The following is a 19,747-nucleotide window of genomic DNA, read 5'->3' on the forward strand; positions in this document are numbered from 1 at the left end:
CGGTAACACTTTACAATAATATTCCATTTATTAAATTCTAGTTAACTACATTAGTTAACATGTACTATTAATAAACTGTACTTTGTTAATTTGTTAACCATTGTTAATGTTAATTTCAACATTTAGGCTAGGCTACTAATAGCCTACATTAGGCTATTGAAGTGTTTTTTCTTTCTTTTATTTGTTAACATAGTTAATGCACTGTGAAGTAACATGAACGAATAATAAACAGCTGTATTTTATTAACTAAGATTAACAAAGATTAATAAAGCATATTAATAGCAATAAAGTGCCAAGCAAAAAATGCAGGGACAGGTGTGTGACAAACAAATCAGGTTCATCAGGTTTGATTATTAAGGCTTTTAATTGGCAGGATACTGCTGGTTGTTTCGCTCTACTGGCAGAGCTAATTATACGTCAAATATAACACCGCATACACCATCGCCAAAGAAGAGCTTGCCTTCACTAAATTTAAACCTATGTTGCAGCTCATGGAAAAAGAACGGAATTGCGATTAGCATGACGTATGCAAATGACAAATCATGTGCCATTATCATCGGGTTGAGATGATATAGAGCCAGAGGACTAAATTGCAAATCTTGGCCACAGGATGTGTCTGTAAAGCCCCAGTGAAATGAAATCTGTTCATATATAATTTGTAGTTGTGGTGCTCCTTAATTTTTGGTGGGTGCTCCTAACTTTTTGAAGTTGGGAGCACCAGTGCTACCAAGTAAAAAAGTCAATTTCGAGCCCTGCATCCAGCCGAATATGAAAAATGCCAGTATCTCCGAGACGAACAAAACCGCAGTGACCAACAAACCTTAGCTAAAAAACAGCTAACTGTATTGCTTTAAATTTAAATACAGCTAAAATTTGCTTTAAGTTGTCTGCCGTTTGTACTTATTGCTTTCCTTAATAAGTAGGGGGGGAAATCGGAAAAAAATCGGAAATCGAATTAAAAAAAATAAAATCGGAGATTTTATTTTTAGGCCATATCGCCCAGCCCTAATTGACAGGTGATATCTTCACACACACTTAGACAAACAGCTCCTGAAGACAAAGAGCTGATAACTTTCTAAGGCTCCCTTTTATACTCTTGGCCGCTCCATGTGACTTCATAGGGCTGCCATCTGCCAATCAATTGGCGTGTTTCCACACATGCTTCAGACACTGGTCAAGCCTGGAGACGTTCCCAAAGCGCCAACGCTATGACGGAACATTGGGCTCCCTCGAAAGGGAACTAAATTATGAAGAGAACTAATATATTATACATTTTGACTAGCATCATGTGAGTGGACCTCAGAAGCCCCTTTCACACAGAGGAAAATACACGGATAATGTGTATCCCGGGATCGTTTGATTTTGGTTCATTCACACAACCAGTGATTATCCGGAATCTGTGAGTGCATTCCCACACATACCGTAAATATCCCGTAAAGATCCCGTAAAGACATGTGACGTCAGGATGTGACGTGTAAGGTATGTGTCGAAAGCATATTGTGGTACATCAGCGGAAGTGTTTGCATTGCTTTGAACAACATGGCAGCTGATCAGGCATTAGATGTTGATGTTCAGACTTTGTTGTTTATGTACAACATGTTTCGTGGTCAAATCACAATTTTTTTTTCGAATATGACTTCTTTTCAACGTGTTAATTCGATAAGGAATACGCTGGAAGAAAAATTGGCGGAGAGTAGGAAACAAAATGAAGCAGCGAGACATAAAGCACGGAGACAACATTGGATGCTAAAAGCTACAGTTCTTTGTACATGGCTCATGCAACTGGGTGTTTCGAAGAGAAGACTGTGGATGGTATCAAAGACCTCAAGGGGCTGTGTTTTGGTCAAATTTCCTTGAAAACTTCAACGAAGATTAGTGGTGGCAGCACTTTAGAATGTCACGGAACACGTTTGAGTTTGTTCTGCAACTTGTTGAGCTAAGCCTGAGACGCAAGCCTACTAACTGGAGAAAGCCCCTTGAACCACGCCGTAGATTGGCTATAGTTCTGTGGTGGTATGCTACCCCTGGCGAGTACCGTACAATCAGTTGTCTTTTTGGTGTGGGGCTGTCCACTGTTTGTACACTGGTTCATGAAGTCACTGCAACATTGAAGAAAAAGCCTTTGAAACGTTTCATCTCCTTGCCCAAATGAGAAGCTCTTCAAACGACTTTAAATGGGTTCGCTGAACGTGGGTATCCTTTGTGTGCTGGTGCCATAAATGGTAGCCACATCCCTATAATTGCTCCCCAAGAAGATGCTGCAGCTCACTACAATCGTAAGGGATGGCATTCAGTTGTACTTCAAGCTGTTGTGGACCACAATTTCTGGTAAGAATGTAGTTCCTAAGCTATTGTGATCATTAGAGAAATTTGATAAATGTTTTATGTATCCATATTTTAATGCCATGTCTCTTGAACTAGCTTTACAGATGTATATGTAGGCTGGCCTGGCCGCACACATGACGCTCGTGTGTTGTCCAACTCTCCCATTTTCAAAATGGCAGAACAACAGGGTGGATACCTGTTTCCTCTTGAGGTATGCAATGTTTGTTTTACTTGCACATTTTATTTGTCATGTTTTGATATCTAGATGCAAGTGTATTAAACCATGTATGACATTAACAGCGGCATTGTAAAAAATTGCATTGTGATTTTTGTACAAAACTCAATGACAGTGAATGGAGTCTAGGTTCCTGTCCATTTAATCGGCGATGCTGCATACCCCCTCAAGAACTGGCTTATGAAGGGTTTCACAAACCACCATGCACTGACCTCTCAACAATGGCACTACAACTACCGACTGAGCTCAGCACGAATGGTTCTGGAGAACGCCTTTGTTCACCTTAAAGGTCGTTGGAGGTGCTTGCTTAAGCGCAACAATGTCGACACTGCTCTGATGTCTGATGTTGTTGCTGTTTGTTGTGTTCTGCACAATATTTGTGAGCTGAACAAATAAGTTTATTTGAAAAATATTGTAAAACTATTCAGCATGTTTGTCAGTTACTTTTTTACATAACTGAAACAATGGAGTGTGATCACAGATGATAGATCAACAATAAACAATTTGAAATATAATTTGAAAACACATTTAATAATTTAGCAGCTAGTCCCAGTTAGCCAAGCATTTTAAGTTTTTTTTTAATAGATATAGAATAGTGTTAGCTAGAGATAAAGGTAGACGAAAAAGATGCGACTTCAGTAGTTTATGTATTTCAATTAAATTAAATATTTTTAATATTTATTTATCTATTTTTAAAATAATTTTATTTTATATGTATGTAAAGTTTATGTAGCAATATGGCACAGTACACAAAAAAAAAGTTTACATATTGAAAAAGCAGTAATGAAGCACACTCCCGGAAGTGTTGAACACAAACTTGTATATGCAAAAAAAAAAAAAAAACTTAAATATACATTAGATGAAACACAATACAAAGTGTTTAATCTAGAGTGCAAATATAAATTAGAGCACAAATGAAAACTGTTAAAGATTTTTTTTTTAAAAAACACTTTAAAATATACTATGACGATATACTATTCCTAATCCAACTGTAGAAACGAAGAGGATTACAACGGCGTGAATGTGCTGTTTTCCGTTTCTTCTGATGTGCTTGGGATATTGAAGCAGGTATAGCGTGGAGGCACATAATAATGTGTAGGTGCCAGAGCGGACATGTGGCGTAGGAGTTCACCCAAAAAACGGTTTTGGGTCTCCTGTAGCTTGCGCAGCATCGACATCTGCCTTACCAGTTCATCTTCCCTTGCCAGACTCGACTCCCTCCTCAGTCGCTCCTCGCATTCCCTCTGCTCTGCCAAGAGAACACGCTCCCTCTCCTCAAATTTCCTCCTTCTCCTCTTTCACAATTGTTTGAGTCCTGGACAGGGGCTTTCTGGACTTTTTAGCAGGAGGAGGTTGAGGCGATTCTGAAAAGACAAACCCAAAGGTGGATTATACACACGTGATGCATGGCAGACAAAACATAAACTAAAGACTACAACCATGGGGACATTTTAAAACACTTAAAATTGGCTTGATGCGTGAACACAGTGATATTAGAGGACAAAATTTACCATAAAATTTATTTATTAATACTGTATACTATATACAGGGAAGAATATGCTTAATATGATATTTTGCACGTTAGATTTAAGTGAGATTCTGGCTTCATAAGCTTTTTTCACATTAAGCGTTTTAAAATGTCCCCAACAATATAGCTAATGGTTATGTAGCCCACCTGAACTGATTTCTCTAGGATTTTCTTCAATGGTCTCCAGACTGGAGGCAACTTAGGGCAAGGAAGAAGAAGATGAGGAAAATGCGGAGGAACCAGACAGTTATGGTGATAACTCCTCTTCGTCATTTCTACTCGAAGACAAGTCCATACTCCCCAGTAGCACCACTGGGTTTACTGAGTGGCTCGTTCCCCATATGCTGTAGCATAGGTTGTAGAAAGGCCAGTCTAATCTTCCGCTACCACTCTTTCCATTGTAGTCATGCACTTGGTGGCATTTTTTATGCAGTGTCTTAAGTTTACTAATGATCTGTGGTTTCGATCTCGAGAAACCACGCTCGAGCATTTTTTTCCGGATTCGGTCGTACATTAATGCATCACATACCGTTCCACAAAGCTGGCGAACGATCTCAGTTTCAGCGCAGATAGTAAGGAGCTACCTGGTCTCTGCTTCATTCCAGTTTGCAGACATTTTTTCATTCTTTCTTTTATTGATGACGAACACAAACTTTCTTCTAAGAGCAACAGAGTCGCACGATAACTACGTCATTGCGATGGCACTTGCGTCATCACTACGACACACCCCTTATGGGATTGGTCCTGGCTTTTGTTCACACAGGGCGTGTTCCGGGACTGATCCCGGCAATGTTCCCACTGTAGGTCACCATCCCGGCATCGATCCTGGCATCAATCCCGGGACATGTTTGCGTTCACACAGAAGGCACTCTTGCAATTTTACGGCAATTTCCCGGGATCAATGCGTGTTAAAGGGGTCTAGAGAAAAAAGGTTATGAAACCTGAAAAAAGCTTTAGTATCTATCTGCTTGTTGTGACATAAGTTGTGACGTAAGGAATACTGTTTCTGGGTCCAAGCCCCCACTCATTTCACCTGAGTATACTATTTTACCAGCCATTTATGAGCACTGCTTATTCAAATCAAATTGAATCTAAGCTTTTAAAAACTCACGTTGAACACTGCTGCTCACACTGTCACAGGCCAGTCACCAGTATTTTAACAATTCATAAAAGATGAATTACTGTCTGGCCATCTAGGATTTTGGTATGGAGATAAAGGTTATAGATCATGCTTTTTCAGTAGATTTAAATCACACAATTTGTTGACTGCTTTTGGCATCTAAACAGTATAAACATTTAAGCATGGTGGTGTAAATGTTAAGATCTGGCTGTGTTTCTTCCTCTGTGCCTCGATGACTACACATCTTTTAAGGAAATTATGAATTCTGAGGTGTAGTTCTGGAAGAGTGGGCAAAAGCCCTCAAAACAGATGTCAGAGACTGATTAGTGGCTATGGGATATGTTTACACCACATTATTGTTGCTAATGGAGAAAATCACAAGCTGTTTACTGATATGCATATTTTTGCACACATTAAATATGAGTTTAAAAAAACATATATGGTATTGAAGGCAATATTATAGGCTATCAGAATATTTTCAATCTGTTTTACTTGTACTTGATAGCAGTTTGTGCCGTGTGTGTGTGTGTTTAAGTGTAATGTATATTACATTTTAGATCTTTTATACCATCCTTATGCATTTCTGTTAGTTGTTTTTAAGTTATGTTGTTGATGCCTGTGCTTATGTCTTTGAAGCCAAAGTCAAACAACTACTAACAAACTAACTACTACCTAACTCAAGTCAAGTCAAGTCTCAAGTCTTATTTATTTATATAGCCCTTTATGCTACGTTGTAGGCCAAAGGACTGAACATCCAAGAGATTGTAAAATAAAATAAAATAATAAAAATACATAAAATACATGACATACAATGACAAAGTCAAGAATTAAAAGCCACAGAATAAAGATACGTTTTAAGACGAGATTTAAAAACCACAACTGAGGATGCAGACCTTACATCAGGAGGAAGTGCATTCCACAGTCTAGGACCAATAACTGAAAAAGCTCGATCCCCTTTTGTTTTTAAGCGAGTTCTCGGTACAAACAATTGAAGACAATTGGAGAACCTTTGTGCTCTGCAAGAGTTCATACGCACCAAGTCCTTAATATATTTCGGGGCCAAATCATGCACAGCTTTATAAACGTACAACAAAACCTTATACTGTATACGCTGTTTCACAGGGAGCCAATGCAGTCTTTCAAGAACTGGAGTAATGTGCTCCCTTTTCCTGACACCAGTAAGGAGCCTTGCAGCAGCATTTTGTACCATCTGCAACTTCGAAGTAAGAGATTGACTGATACCAACATAAAGAGCATTACAATAATCCAAACGAGACGTAATGAATGCATGAATAACTTTTTCTAAGTCAGGAACAGACAGAAAAGACTTCATTTTCGCAATAGTCCTTAATTGGTAGAAGCAATTTTTTACCACATTTTTGACCTGATGATCGAACATAAGAGCACAATCAAAAATTACCCCTAAATTTCTTATTTTGGGTTTAACATATGTTTCCCAAGAGCCAAGAAGGCCCCCTAAGTCCCTGTCGTCATTATTTGTCCCGAAAACCAAAACTTCCGATTTGCTGGCATTTAACTTCAGGCCGTTTTGCTCTAACCAGGCAATCACCTCCTGTAAACATAGTACCAAGGATTGATTAGTGCTAGGGACACCAGCACTGATCGGTAAATATACCTGAATGTCATATGCATATAAATGGTATGAGATACCATGTTTCTTAAAAATGATGCCCAAGGGCAAAAGAAACAAAGAAAAAAGAATAGGGCCCAAAATTGAACCTTGTGGAACTCCACACTCCAAAATAATTGACTTGGAGGAAAAATCCCCAACCCTAACAGAACATGAGCGTCCCTTTAGATATGAGGAGAACCAATTTAAAACCGTCCCTCTCAGCCCCACTACATGTTCCAACCGATCAATAAGAATAGTGTGATCGATTAAATCAAAAGCTGCACTCAGATCTAACATGATTAAAGCTCCTCTAGTCCCTGAGTCTGCAATGAGTAGCATGTCATTTGAAACTCGCAGTAAAGCAGATTCAGTACTGTGTCCTACTCTGAAACCAGACTGAAAAGCGTCTAGCAACTCATGATTGGCCAGATACGAACTTAACTGTGCTAAAACTACCTTTTCCAATACTTTGGAAATACAAGGCAGCTTAGAAATGGGCCGATAATTATTGAAATCCGAAGGATCAAGGTTAGGCTTTTTAAGAAGGGGCTGAATAACCGCCTGCTTAAAACTACGAGAAAAAATGCCTGTATAAAGACTGCAATTGACAATAGCAGTAATACAAGACCCAGTATAATCAAACGTCTCGGACAACAAGTCAGAAGGCAAAACATCCCAACTTGCAGCGGGTCGTTTCAATTTGTCAACGATCAGTTTAATATCCTCAGTAGTAACCATATCAAATTGATCAAAATTATTAACACTTTTAAGAGTACCTCCTGTCAAGCCCTTCAAAGCACTAAAGCTAGCTCTGATTGTATTAACTTTTTCTGAAAAAATATTCAAAAACTTTTCACAACATTCTGTAGATGATGGTAATGACGCAGTGTGAGAGTTCAAATACCTATTAATAGATTGAAACAAAGTTTTTGGTGAGTTTGAGTGCTGCAATATAATTTTTGAAAAGAAGGCTGATTTAGCCTCCTTCACAGCCTTCTGATATCCCTTGCGTGAATCTACTAAAATCTGCTGCGAGATCGTAAGTTTGTCCTTTTTCCAGGCCCGTTCTGCTCGCCTACACTGCTGTCTAAGTGTACGTGTATGATCATTCAACCAGGGCTGTAAATTGACTTTACTAGACCTAAGCTTATATGGGGCAACAGAATCTAAAATTCCAGAACACACCGAATTAAAGGCAGAAAGTAATTCTTCAGGGTCGGCCTCAGTAGATGCAGACTCCAGCCAGGATACTTCAAAAATTGAGTTAAAAGAATCACCAAATGCCTGTGGTGTAGACTGAGTAATTATACGTGAGCGTAAACCTGAAGGCTGATGCTCCGCCCGTACAAATTGCATATTTAAATTAAATGTGACAGGCATATGATCTGAAAGGCAGGCATCCATTACAACAACATCACAGACAGCTACACCTAAGGAGAACACAAGGTCCAGTGTATGTCCTTTCTCATGAGTGGGCCCAAGTACATGTTGTTTAAAATTAACGAGTCCATTAGGTCTGAAAAAACCTTTACCAAAGGCTTCCCAGGGCAGCATATGTGAATATTAAAATCCCCAACAAGTAAAATATGATCAGACAATAATAACATGGTGGATAAAAACTCCGAAAATTCTTGAATGAACGCTGGAGAGTACTTTGGAGGTCGATAAACAACAATTGCCAAAACAGGCTTATGAAACTCAAGCCTTAAGAGCTGAACCTCAAAACTCGAGTAACAGGTGGTCGATAAGCGGTGGCATTTATACTGCTGCTTACTAACAGTAGCTAAACCCCCGCCACGACCCATTTGCCTCGGGGTATTATTTAAGATATAGTCAGGTGGGCAAATATCCACACAGGGACTCCACTCATCCCCATTTATCCAAGTCTCAGTGATAAAAAGGAAATCCAAGGCATTATGCAGTATAAAATCATTAAGTATAAAGGTCTTATTTAGGACCGAGCGCGCATTTAAAAGCGCCATCTGTAGCGTGTGCAAGACCGTGGGGGCTGCTGTGATAGCGCCCAACTTTACCGTCTTAGGACAGCTCAAGTTGCTCAGGCATACACCTCTTCGGTGTGATGAAATCTTCATATCATGGCGAAACCGCAGCACTGACGAACCTCCATCTGGATACACGGGCAGCAAGAAAGAACATCGCCAGCCCCAAAGATCTACAGCCCGATCCGTATTGCCAGCATCATCTGCAAACTGCACCTCAACAGAAGACCCCCGCCGAAATCTCTGCCTCACATGAGCGCCCGCACGTCTCCCTCGTCGTCGCCGGCGCCGCTTACGCCTGCAGCACACACATCCAGTCGGAGAACGCCGTAGATACGGCGGCAGTGTGTGATAAGGAAAAGCGCACTTGTTCACATTACTGATCGCCAAGTATACAACTTGAGATCGAATCTGCAGCAGGGTAGTGGAATCATAAATCCTCAGTGACTGACATGAATGAATTAAAACGTAGAAGAAAACATAAAACACAAACAAACTAAAAAACAGAGAGGAGCGACGGCAAGCCACTGCACTGATCGGCGCCATCTTGGAACTTCGTAGAACTTCTAACTAACTTGTTTTACACAACAAAGGATGTTAAAACCATTGCCTTTTTTGTTGCTTGCATTGACATGCCTGGGAAATAAAATGAGAGATCACTGCAGCTTGATTCCCTTAGATCAAAGCATGATGATGAAGCCTACTGTAGTTCTGTCATCAAACCCAATAAACACTCTCCCGCTTGTCAGGAATTCGAGTTAAATTGACAAGAACAAGTATTGTGCCATTCATAGAATAATTTAACAATTGAAGTTTATCAAAAGCTTTGTGGAGCTACAGAAATCTACTTATTCTGGAGACCAAACATATGGATATGTTTTGTTTTTTTTGTTTTCTTTAGAGGAAGCAGTGAGCCTGCAAAATCCCAGTATCCAACCTGTTTCCTTTGATTTGATACATATTCTATGAGCCTTTCAGCCTGTTCCCACAAACCCTCATCTGTGTTGACTCAGACTGAGGCAGGATCCCCAGAGACATCTGCTGTTTCAGAGCTCATGCTTTACAGACGCCTCAATGGTGCTCAGAGCGACACTTAACATAACTCTCACGTCTCTTTCAATGTCTCCCACGAACACTCAGTTCTGATTTCAGTCGACCCAAATATGACTACCCCAAGAGCTTTTACTCGTGCTCTTAGTATTTATTTGAGCATTCTCATCTCTCTGACTCTCTCTCTGTCTTTATACTCCTGCTATAAGGAAACTTAAATAGTTAGAATAATTATAAATATATTAAAGGAATTATAAATATAAATATTTAGATTCTTTATTTAAAATATTATACATATCATACATATACATAAAGTTTTATGTTATAGTAAGTTAATATTTATAATACAGCAGGTGTCATTCATAAATTGTGCATATAGGGGAAAAAATCCATCAACTTTTCACCAATGCTTTTATCTAATTTGTAGATTGTAGAATTAAGTGACCCTACAATATATTTTATTTCAGAGTAACATAAATGTTGTTTTGGATAGATTACCTGTACGTCTAGGCCCATATAAAGTGTTTAGTGTTTTAAAAGGTCGTGGGACTAAACCACTTTGCTTTACTCAAACATTTTGCTATGCATAATTAATTTAAATCTTGGAAAAAAAGTTGTATCTTGTAACATCCTCTTGTATAGTTAATTTTGTATTATGATGCAGGAGCATATAAAAACATGGAGCAAGAACAATGCAATGCTTTTAGAGCAGTTTGAATCCTTTGGGGATGACATTTCTGCTTCTGACACTGCATCTTTATTTGACAATGAAAATAACAGTGCCGGGGAGGTATACAAACAAGGATGGACTGGACACATAGGGAACACCAGGGCTATTGTTAATATCTGCCATATAGATCAGTTATAATACAACGTCCACATAGTTTATATAAGGAATTACGTACCGCCAGTTGGTATCATATAAAATAAATCAGTCAGAGTGATCAGGACAGGTTTTGTATTATCCTAAAGGGGTTTGTTTTGTCTGGGAAAACAGCTGGGCCTTGGTTGCATCAAACACTGCATACCCACTGTGACGCTCCGCATCGGCTGCCTTCATCAGGAGAAAATCTTGTTTCTGGTGCTGGAGGGTTCCACTACAGATATCATCTTGGGACGCCCGTGGATGATTCAAAACTCTCCAAAAGTTAAATGGAACCCCGGGGAAATAACTCAGTGGAGTGAGTATTGCCTCCAGACACACCTTCGTCTACCACAAACGTCGGACTCAACTCCACTACCATAGAGAGTCCAGAGTCAACCACCAAAACACTGAAATTCCCCACGATTACCGGGTATTCCAAGATGTGTTCAGTAAGCAGTTGGCAATGGAATTACCACCTCATTGGCCATGGGACTGCGCCATCGACCTGCTGCCTGGGGCTACCTTACCTAAAGGTAAAATCTATCCATTGTCCATCCCGGAGCAAAAGGCCATGGAGGAATACATCAAGGAGACACTCAAGCAGAAGTTAATTCGACAATCAACTTCCCCTGCTGCTTCCAGCATCTTTTTCATTGGCAAGAAGGACGTAGGCTTGAGGCCGTGTATCGACTAACGCACTCTGAACGCCCAGACAGTCAAATTCCACCATCCACTTCCATTGGTCCCATCCTCCCTGGAGCAGTTGCGGAGACCTCACATCTTCACTAAGCTGGACCTGCAGAGCGCCTACAAACTCATTCAGATATATGATGGTGATGAGTGGAAAACTTCATTCAAAACACCTGCAGGACTAAGCATTATGCTTTATGGCCTGTCAAACTCACAAACTCCTTTCTGTCAGGTATTCCAAGCCTTCATGAACTAGGTGATCCAGGAGTTTCTCCATCACTTCATCATCATCTACATCGACAACATACTCATCTACTCCCAGAACCTGGCCGAGCATCGGCACCACGTGGCGCAGGTCCTCCAGAAACTGAGAGAATACCATCTCTATCTCAAGTTCCACCGCGACACCATCCACTTCCTCGGATACATAACCACCAGGAATGGCATGCAAATGGACCAGAGGACGGTGGATGTAATCCGCAGTTGGCCACAACCCACCACCATCAAAGATCTGCAACATTTCCTGGGTTTTGCCAACTTCTATCGTCGATTCATCTCCAACTACAGCTCCATCAGTTCAATACTCACCTCTCTTCTGAAAGACCGGCCCAAGTCTCTGTCCTGGAATCCCATTGCCATGAAAGCCTTTCAACAATTAAAATAAGCCTTCTGTTCTGCTCCAACCCTGGTCCATATAGAACTGCCCTTCATCGTGGAAGTAGATGCCGGGGTTGGAGCTGTACTATCTCAGCGGCAGGGTGATCCACCAGTCCTCCATCCATGTGCCTTCTTCTCCAAGAAACTGTCCCCGGCGGAGCGGAACTACGACATCGGAAACCGTGAGCTGTTGGCAATCAAACTCACCTTGGATGAATGGATACACTGGCTGGAGGGAGCCAAACATCAGTTTGAGGTAATTACTGATCGTAACTTGAATACCTCCGTGATGCCAAAAGATTGAATCCCCGACAGGCATGTTGGGCATTGTTCTTTACCCGATTTAATTTTAACTTACAGCCCAGGGGACAAGAATCTCTGTGCCGATGCCCTCTCACTCCTGTACCACCCTGAACAGGAACTGTCTGCACCAGAACCAATCCTCCCTACAGCCATAGTCATGAGTCCCAGCCATAGTCATGAGTCCCATCCAATGGTCTCTGGATGACCCGATTGCCAAAGCCACACGCTCTGAACCTGCTCCGCCGGGAGGTCATGAGGGACAGGTTTTGTACCATCTGCCCTGCACCTATCTCTCATGGACTCGGTTCATACATCTCCGGGCTCTGGACATCCAGGCAGCCAGCGAACCCTCTCGCTCCTTCGAAACAAATACTGGTGGCCTGAAATGACCTGTTCAGTCTGTGCCATCTCACAAGCTCCTTGTCATCTTCCTGCTGGTAAACTGGTTCCACTACCCATTCCCAACCGTCCATGGTCTCATCTTGACATTGAATTTGCCATTGATCTTCCTCCATCGGAATCATACACTTGCATTCTGGCAGTCGTGGACAGATTCTCTAAAGCCTGTAAGCTTATTCCACTGAAGGGGATATCCACAGCATTAGAGTCTGCAGAATCACTATTCCATCATGTCTTCTGTCACTTCAGACTACCTGAAGATATTGTCTCTGTCCGTGGTCCCCAGTTCATATCCCGAGTCTGGTGTTCCTTCCTCCGACTACTGGGTGAGCCTTGATGACATCCTAGACCCATCCTTACTGGCGGACTTCCACGTCAATCGTCCGAACCGTCCGGCTCCCAGAGGTCGAGGCTGTCCCCGTCGTTGTCATCCTGTGCGGCCTTCAGGAGCTGCCCGTTGGCTACACCATCATCCACACCAGACCCTTCAGCTTCACACACTCGTTCACCCTCACCTGAATACTAATTGCACTCACCTGCACCAGCTCTATAGGACACCAGATATAAGCAGTCACACTTCCATTCACCATTGTCTGGTCTTGTTGAAACCTACCGTTCAGCTTACCTGACTCCTGACTTGTTTGCTACACGCATGATCCCCATCGTCATCAGCTTTCGCCGATCCTCTTTTTCAGTTCTGATCATCCATATTCCAGTCATCAGCATCTACAAAGAAACAGAGACTGTTACTATTGAGCTAAATATATTCAAGTGATCTGCAAACCATCTACTCGCCTGTTTGTTTCACCTGCTCTCTGTCACCGGCATTACTAAACCTTGTCTACTACATTACCTGTGTTGTATCCTTCTGTCTGCTGACATTAGCTAACATATGTAGCTGTAATTTAACATTTTGCAAGATGGTGCCAATATAAAGTTAGCAAACATCCTGACGCTGCCCACACTGCTGAGAGCGGAAGAATATCTAAATATGTGCTATATGCTTTCCTCTCAAAAATAAAATAATCACACAACAAAATGAGAAAACAGCAAGCATTTTTATAAGCATAATAATCTGATCATAGCAATGTGGAAAAGTTTGCTCAAGCACTGCTATTTGGCACTCTAGTAAAGTCATGTCATGTTTATTTATATCACTTTATACAATAGATTGCTTAAAAGCAAGCATCTTTATAGGATTAAATGTGGCTTTCCAGGGGATTTAAGGATCCTAGTTTTGTTTTGGAGGTCAAAAAAGTTCAAAAAGTACTTAAATTTTTACATAATATACATTGCAACATAACCTCTGTTCTCACAGTGTCTGAAACAGTTTGATAAAGGATTCAGTCTCTCTAAACCGCTCCTTTCTGAGAGCCTGCTCTGCACTGATTGGTCAGATGGTCCAGTATGTTGTGATTGGTGTACCCTGCTCTGATTGGTCAGATGGCCCAATGTGTTTTGATTGGTCTACCACTGTGTCGGAAATGAAACTCCCATCACCATCTCTGAATTTCAGCTCCAGAAGCTTGCTCAGCGCTTGATACACAGTGATATGAACAGTAACAATGGCGTCGGTTTTACCCTATCAATCTGAGCGTGAGTCGTCATCCCAAAACAGTGTTTTCTCAACACACGAACCAAACTCTTCCAGGCCTTAGCTACATCTACATTATTTGCAGGCACCAAAAACCATGAATCCCATAGGTGGGACTTATGCAAATTTGTTACAAACCTAGGTAGGTTTGTGCAGGAAGTGAGACTGGAATTATGGACTACTTCTTTTCAGACAGTTTAGAATCGGTTCTTTCAATTGGGAGACAATAACTCCATTTACTTTGATCTTTGAAACTTTACAAACCTTTCACATCCACAAGCATCTGTATGATATAAGAAACAGTAAAATAGCAATCAGCAGGTTGCCATGAATAAAACGTTCAAATATACAGTTTCGCAGTGAATATGCAAAAAAAAAAAAAAAAAAAAAAAAAAAAAAAAAAATATGACTACCACATTTCACAATTAAACAATCAGAATAGTACACTGTGGGTAACTATACACTGTTGGTTGTGACAGGTCGGCATAGATCTCATTTCACCACTGTTTACAAGATCAGTCCCTCTGACATCACTGATGGATTACTTAATAATCCACTAATGTGAAAGTAAATGCTTTCTTTGGAGGTGAAAAATGACTCTTATCAGCCTCCACATCAGCGTTTGATTTGTTCACGATTATTGATGGTGTGATCCAAACAGAGATTTGTAACACATGCCATGTTCAACCACCAGCAAGCCCTGTTTTTCTCTGCCTCAGGCTGTTGTCACACACATGTAGGTCACTTACGTGAAGGCTAAAAGCTCAGAATGCTACAACCACTAATGTCATAAAGGTCACTATTATATTTGTCATCAATCTGTCCATTTCGAGAATGCCTCGGTTTAGATTTTCTGATGTTCCCGTAAAGCTCTTCACTGCTTGCGTTTGCCCTTAAACCAGACAGATGATGATCCCTCAATGTTATGAGATATGAAATTAGATATTCCATCTACCCCGGGGTCAGGCTAAGGTAACTCGATATTACAGCTTTCCATCTCACGAATGTACTGTACATTTGCGCTGAAACAGAATCAGTTTTCATTGTTTACGGAAACAGGAATAGTTTTGTGTGGGATTGTGTTTAGTTGAGTACATGTGGAAAACACTTATGTGATGCTCTCCCGCAAATGTGTGCAGACTAGTTGCAAATCACTACCTCCGGAAACTCTGTTGCTATGGCAGCATCACCATGGCGACAGTAATTTAACAGTTTTCGAGCATTAAGCTGTCAGTGACCCTGCAGCTGATGTTCGAGTGCTATGAACCACAAAGCAACAGATTTCAGAGAAAGAAAACTCACACCGATGTCGTTCATCTCCTCAGGATGTGTGCGACAGACTTAGATGCATACTCTCTGATTAATCCTGTGACTGCAGATCCAGCAGCGCGTCGGATCCATCAATCTCCCACATACTGTGTGCGTGGGATTGATGGCTCATTGCCGAGATGTAATGGAGAGAACTAGAGGAGCCTGGCTCCAATTATCCTACAGAACTCAAAACAGCTGCATGTTGATGAATGGATCCCACCTGTCACCTTCTGTTTGACATCACCTGGCAGGTAAATTATGTCTCTTGAACATTTAGCAAGAGAGCAAACAGTTGATGAGATGGGCCTGAGGGTCTCTATTCGTTCATCATGATATGTCGGAATTGGCTGAGTAATCGTCTCTGTTTTCACTGTATCTGATTATGGGAACCAAGTAACATTTATAATATCGTTTCCTGGATGTGGCCTTTATCTGGAGAAAATTACTGTCAGTGCTGATTCTAGGATGAAAATAATCTTTTGTTATGGATATGTTTAAAAGAAGTCTGGAAAATAACAGTGTCTTGCTTTTAATTTATCGCTGTGACTCTTAAGTGCCATAATAAACAGCACTAACCCATATACAGAGTGGCTGTTTAACACCATTATTCTGATGAAATGAGAAAAAAGAAAAAAAAAAACTGATCAGAGCATGTGTGAGCATATTTTATACAGCTGACTATAAAGCACCTGCGACATGGGATTGTTTTTATCATAGGTAGCAAGCTGGTCAACACATAATTATAGTGAAAGTGACATGTGGTAACCTATACTTGGAATTTGTCCTATGCATTTAACCTATCCAAGTTAGAGCACACACTTTCGGAGTAGTGAACACACACACACACACAGAGCAGTGGGCAGTCATTTTCACTGTGGCTCCTGGGGAGCAATTGAGGGTTATGTGCCTTGCTCAAGGGCACCTCACTTCCTGCCAGTATTAAAAATCGAAACCGCAACCTTTGGGTTACCAGTCTGACTCTCTAACCATTAGGCCACGACTGCCTCCAATAAGGAGCAATTACATCTGACCAATGACCTTTAAAAAATATTAACACAAGGGAGTTTATGAACAGATGCAGATGGTACTATCTGAAATAAACTGTAAACAATAAACTTTGAGCTCAAGCCCATTATTAAACTGGAACTCACATTTCATCCACAGTAACAATCAATAATGACACCAAGAATTACGTAATCCTCTAGACACATTGCAAACTGGGTAATTCCCACCAACAATCTCTTCCAAACTATAGATTTTAAAGTATGGCAAATCATCAATACAATTACACTACCTCATGTTTTCATAGCTGATCCACTATGATCATAAAAATGTGGAAAATAAGGGCCTCTCTTATTTTTAAGATTATGTTTATATGTTTAATTTACATATTCAAATTTAGCATATGAAAACTTTTGAATGAGGTTTTTTATTTTTTTATTTTTTAATACAGCTATTATTTTGTGGACCATATGAAAAACATCCATTATGTGAAATAGACTGTATTGTGTGTTATGATTCCATGCATAATATTGTATAATTAAAGTATATTATTTACTACCAGACTGTATTTTATATGATTTACTCATCATAGTATTATCAATATTATCTCAAAACATATCACTGGGGAAAAAGTTACAGGACAAAATGGTTTTTGTTTTATTTTTTGGAATTATGTGTATTATTATTATTATATTATTATTTTATTCATTTGTTTTGCCCTTGTTAGACCTTGCACTAACACTTAAAATAGAATAATAAAATAAAAAAAAATGTAAAAAATAATAATAACTGTAAATTGCATTGAGGTGGTACCAGATGAAAGGTTTTCAGGCACTTAACAAATTGCAAAAAAACAAACAAAAAAAAAATCAAAAAAACAAACAAATGCACAACAAATAATCTCATGGTATAGAATTTTATATGACTATTATATGTGTCTCTAAATTTCTTAAGGGTAAGTTTATGGTACGTAGACAGGAAAAGGCTAATGTACCTTACTGGAATCTGCGTTATTATTGGAACTTTACCAGAGGATAGAGTTTATGGAAATAATTACGAGACTGTTCTAATATTAAACTCATAAATGCACTTTAATGGTCTGTGTTTGCAGAATACCTTTTTTATTGCACACTATTTCCTATAAACACGCCCTGTAAGAAAATTCTGGCAGGCGTGTGGACTTTGCATAAACAACATTTTTTGAGTCCATCGGCACCTTCTGTGACAAAATGCTGCTGTCAGATAACACATCTGGAACACTCTACTTCCTTTAGGTGATGTATACCCTTGGATGCATCAACATAAGCCTAGTCACTTTGATGTTGACCGAAAGCAACATCCGTGAGTCCACAGCTGCAAAGAAGCAAAAAAAACAACAAGAGGCACCGCTCATGCAATGGGTCTCCTGTGTGGCTGTTACCATAGAGACACACGGATGGCAATTCACCCGCATCTAATTTCCTTCAATTTCAAGATGGTCGAGATGCTCCCTCAAGCAAACTGGTGGGAGAAGAAACTCTGGAGTATCAAGGGTCAAAACACCAATGAGCTCTAATGGACCTTGGGGTCAGGATGAGTCTTTTCTCATGTCTTCACAGTGAGAACAGCTAGCACTTTACAGAGGCTGGAGGAATTTAATAAGATGCCTTTCACACCACTGAAAATAAAACAAAGCTTTGAGATATGGGATATTAAGATATATTAAGCCTTGATTTTGGGGGCTTAGAGACTCCAGGGCCATGGTAACCTTAACATGCTTCAAATGGTTTCCATAAATTTGTTTTACATTGAAACAAAATGTCACTTTGCAAAATGCATTCATTTTCACTTTGTTAAATTCTGATAATAAGCAATACAAGCCGTTACATAGGGGCCACCAGGGGGCCCCATGCTAGGGGTTCAGACAGTAATGCTTGGTAATAAGTGGCATGTGTTAATGTTTGAAATCTGAAAATCTGCTTTGGGCCCCCAAAATGCTAGGACCGGCCTTGAACTGTAGATACACTGTTCCACAGGTTGCCATGGCTAGATGGCCATTAGAGCAGGACAAGAAGCACATGCAGCATCAACATCAGCCGCAGACAGAGAATTACAAGCTGCAGATAGAAAAAAATACAAAAACTAGGGCTGTCAACATTAACGCGTTAACGCATGCGATCATTTTTTTCCCAGTTTAACGCGTAATTTTTTTTAACGCAATTAACGCAGCATCCATTTTTTCTGTCATCCTTTCGCTAGCGTTACATTATATGATCACGCTCTTGTTCATGCAAATGCTTTCAAACCATTCAAGCACGACAAGACAAAAGAAAATGCGCTCCCTGTGAATGTCCTGACACACACAGGGGCGCCAATATCGTGCGCCAGTGCGCACATACAGCGTGCCAGAATCGAGTTCTCTTTTGCACTTGAACGAACAATAAGACACACACAATTATGTAAAATTGTCCGTTTGTGTCTAATATCTTCATAAGAGCAGTCTTAAATTAGTTAAATAAAGTCTTAAATGGACGTAAATAGTTGTCAGAGAATGAGGCGCGTGTGAGATCCGCTTCTCTGACAGCAGCTGCAGGTCTTAAAGTGACAGCAGCCACTAATACTGTCTGTCAGTAAAGTTAAACAAAGAACAAAGGGAACAGAAACAATTACTCACTAGTCTTGACTAAATAAAGACTTTTGTAGCTTAAATAAGGGTTAGTCTATTTTTAATTTATAATTTATGCAGTGCAAACTATTTGATATCTTTATTCAATTTATGTATATGTCCTACCTATAGACAGGTAGGAAAAGCACATGTATATATGACATGTATTATGGGATTGTGTGAGGATTGTTTGAAGTTCACTTGAATGAAAAGATGTTATATATTTTTTGAAGCCTGTAAGGCTTCATTTTCACCAATACATCAGTAGCTGTATTAGTATCAGTGATACTGGCCTTCATTCATAAAAAAGATGCCATTAAACAAGTATTTACAATACTGTCTTAATGTTTTCTCTGCATAAAATATGTATAAAAAAAATTAATTGTGATTA

Source organism: Squalius cephalus (genome assembly GCF_949319135.1).
Source record: "Squalius cephalus genome assembly, chromosome: 12".
Lineage (NCBI taxonomy): Eukaryota > Metazoa > Chordata > Actinopteri > Cypriniformes > Leuciscidae > Squalius > Squalius cephalus.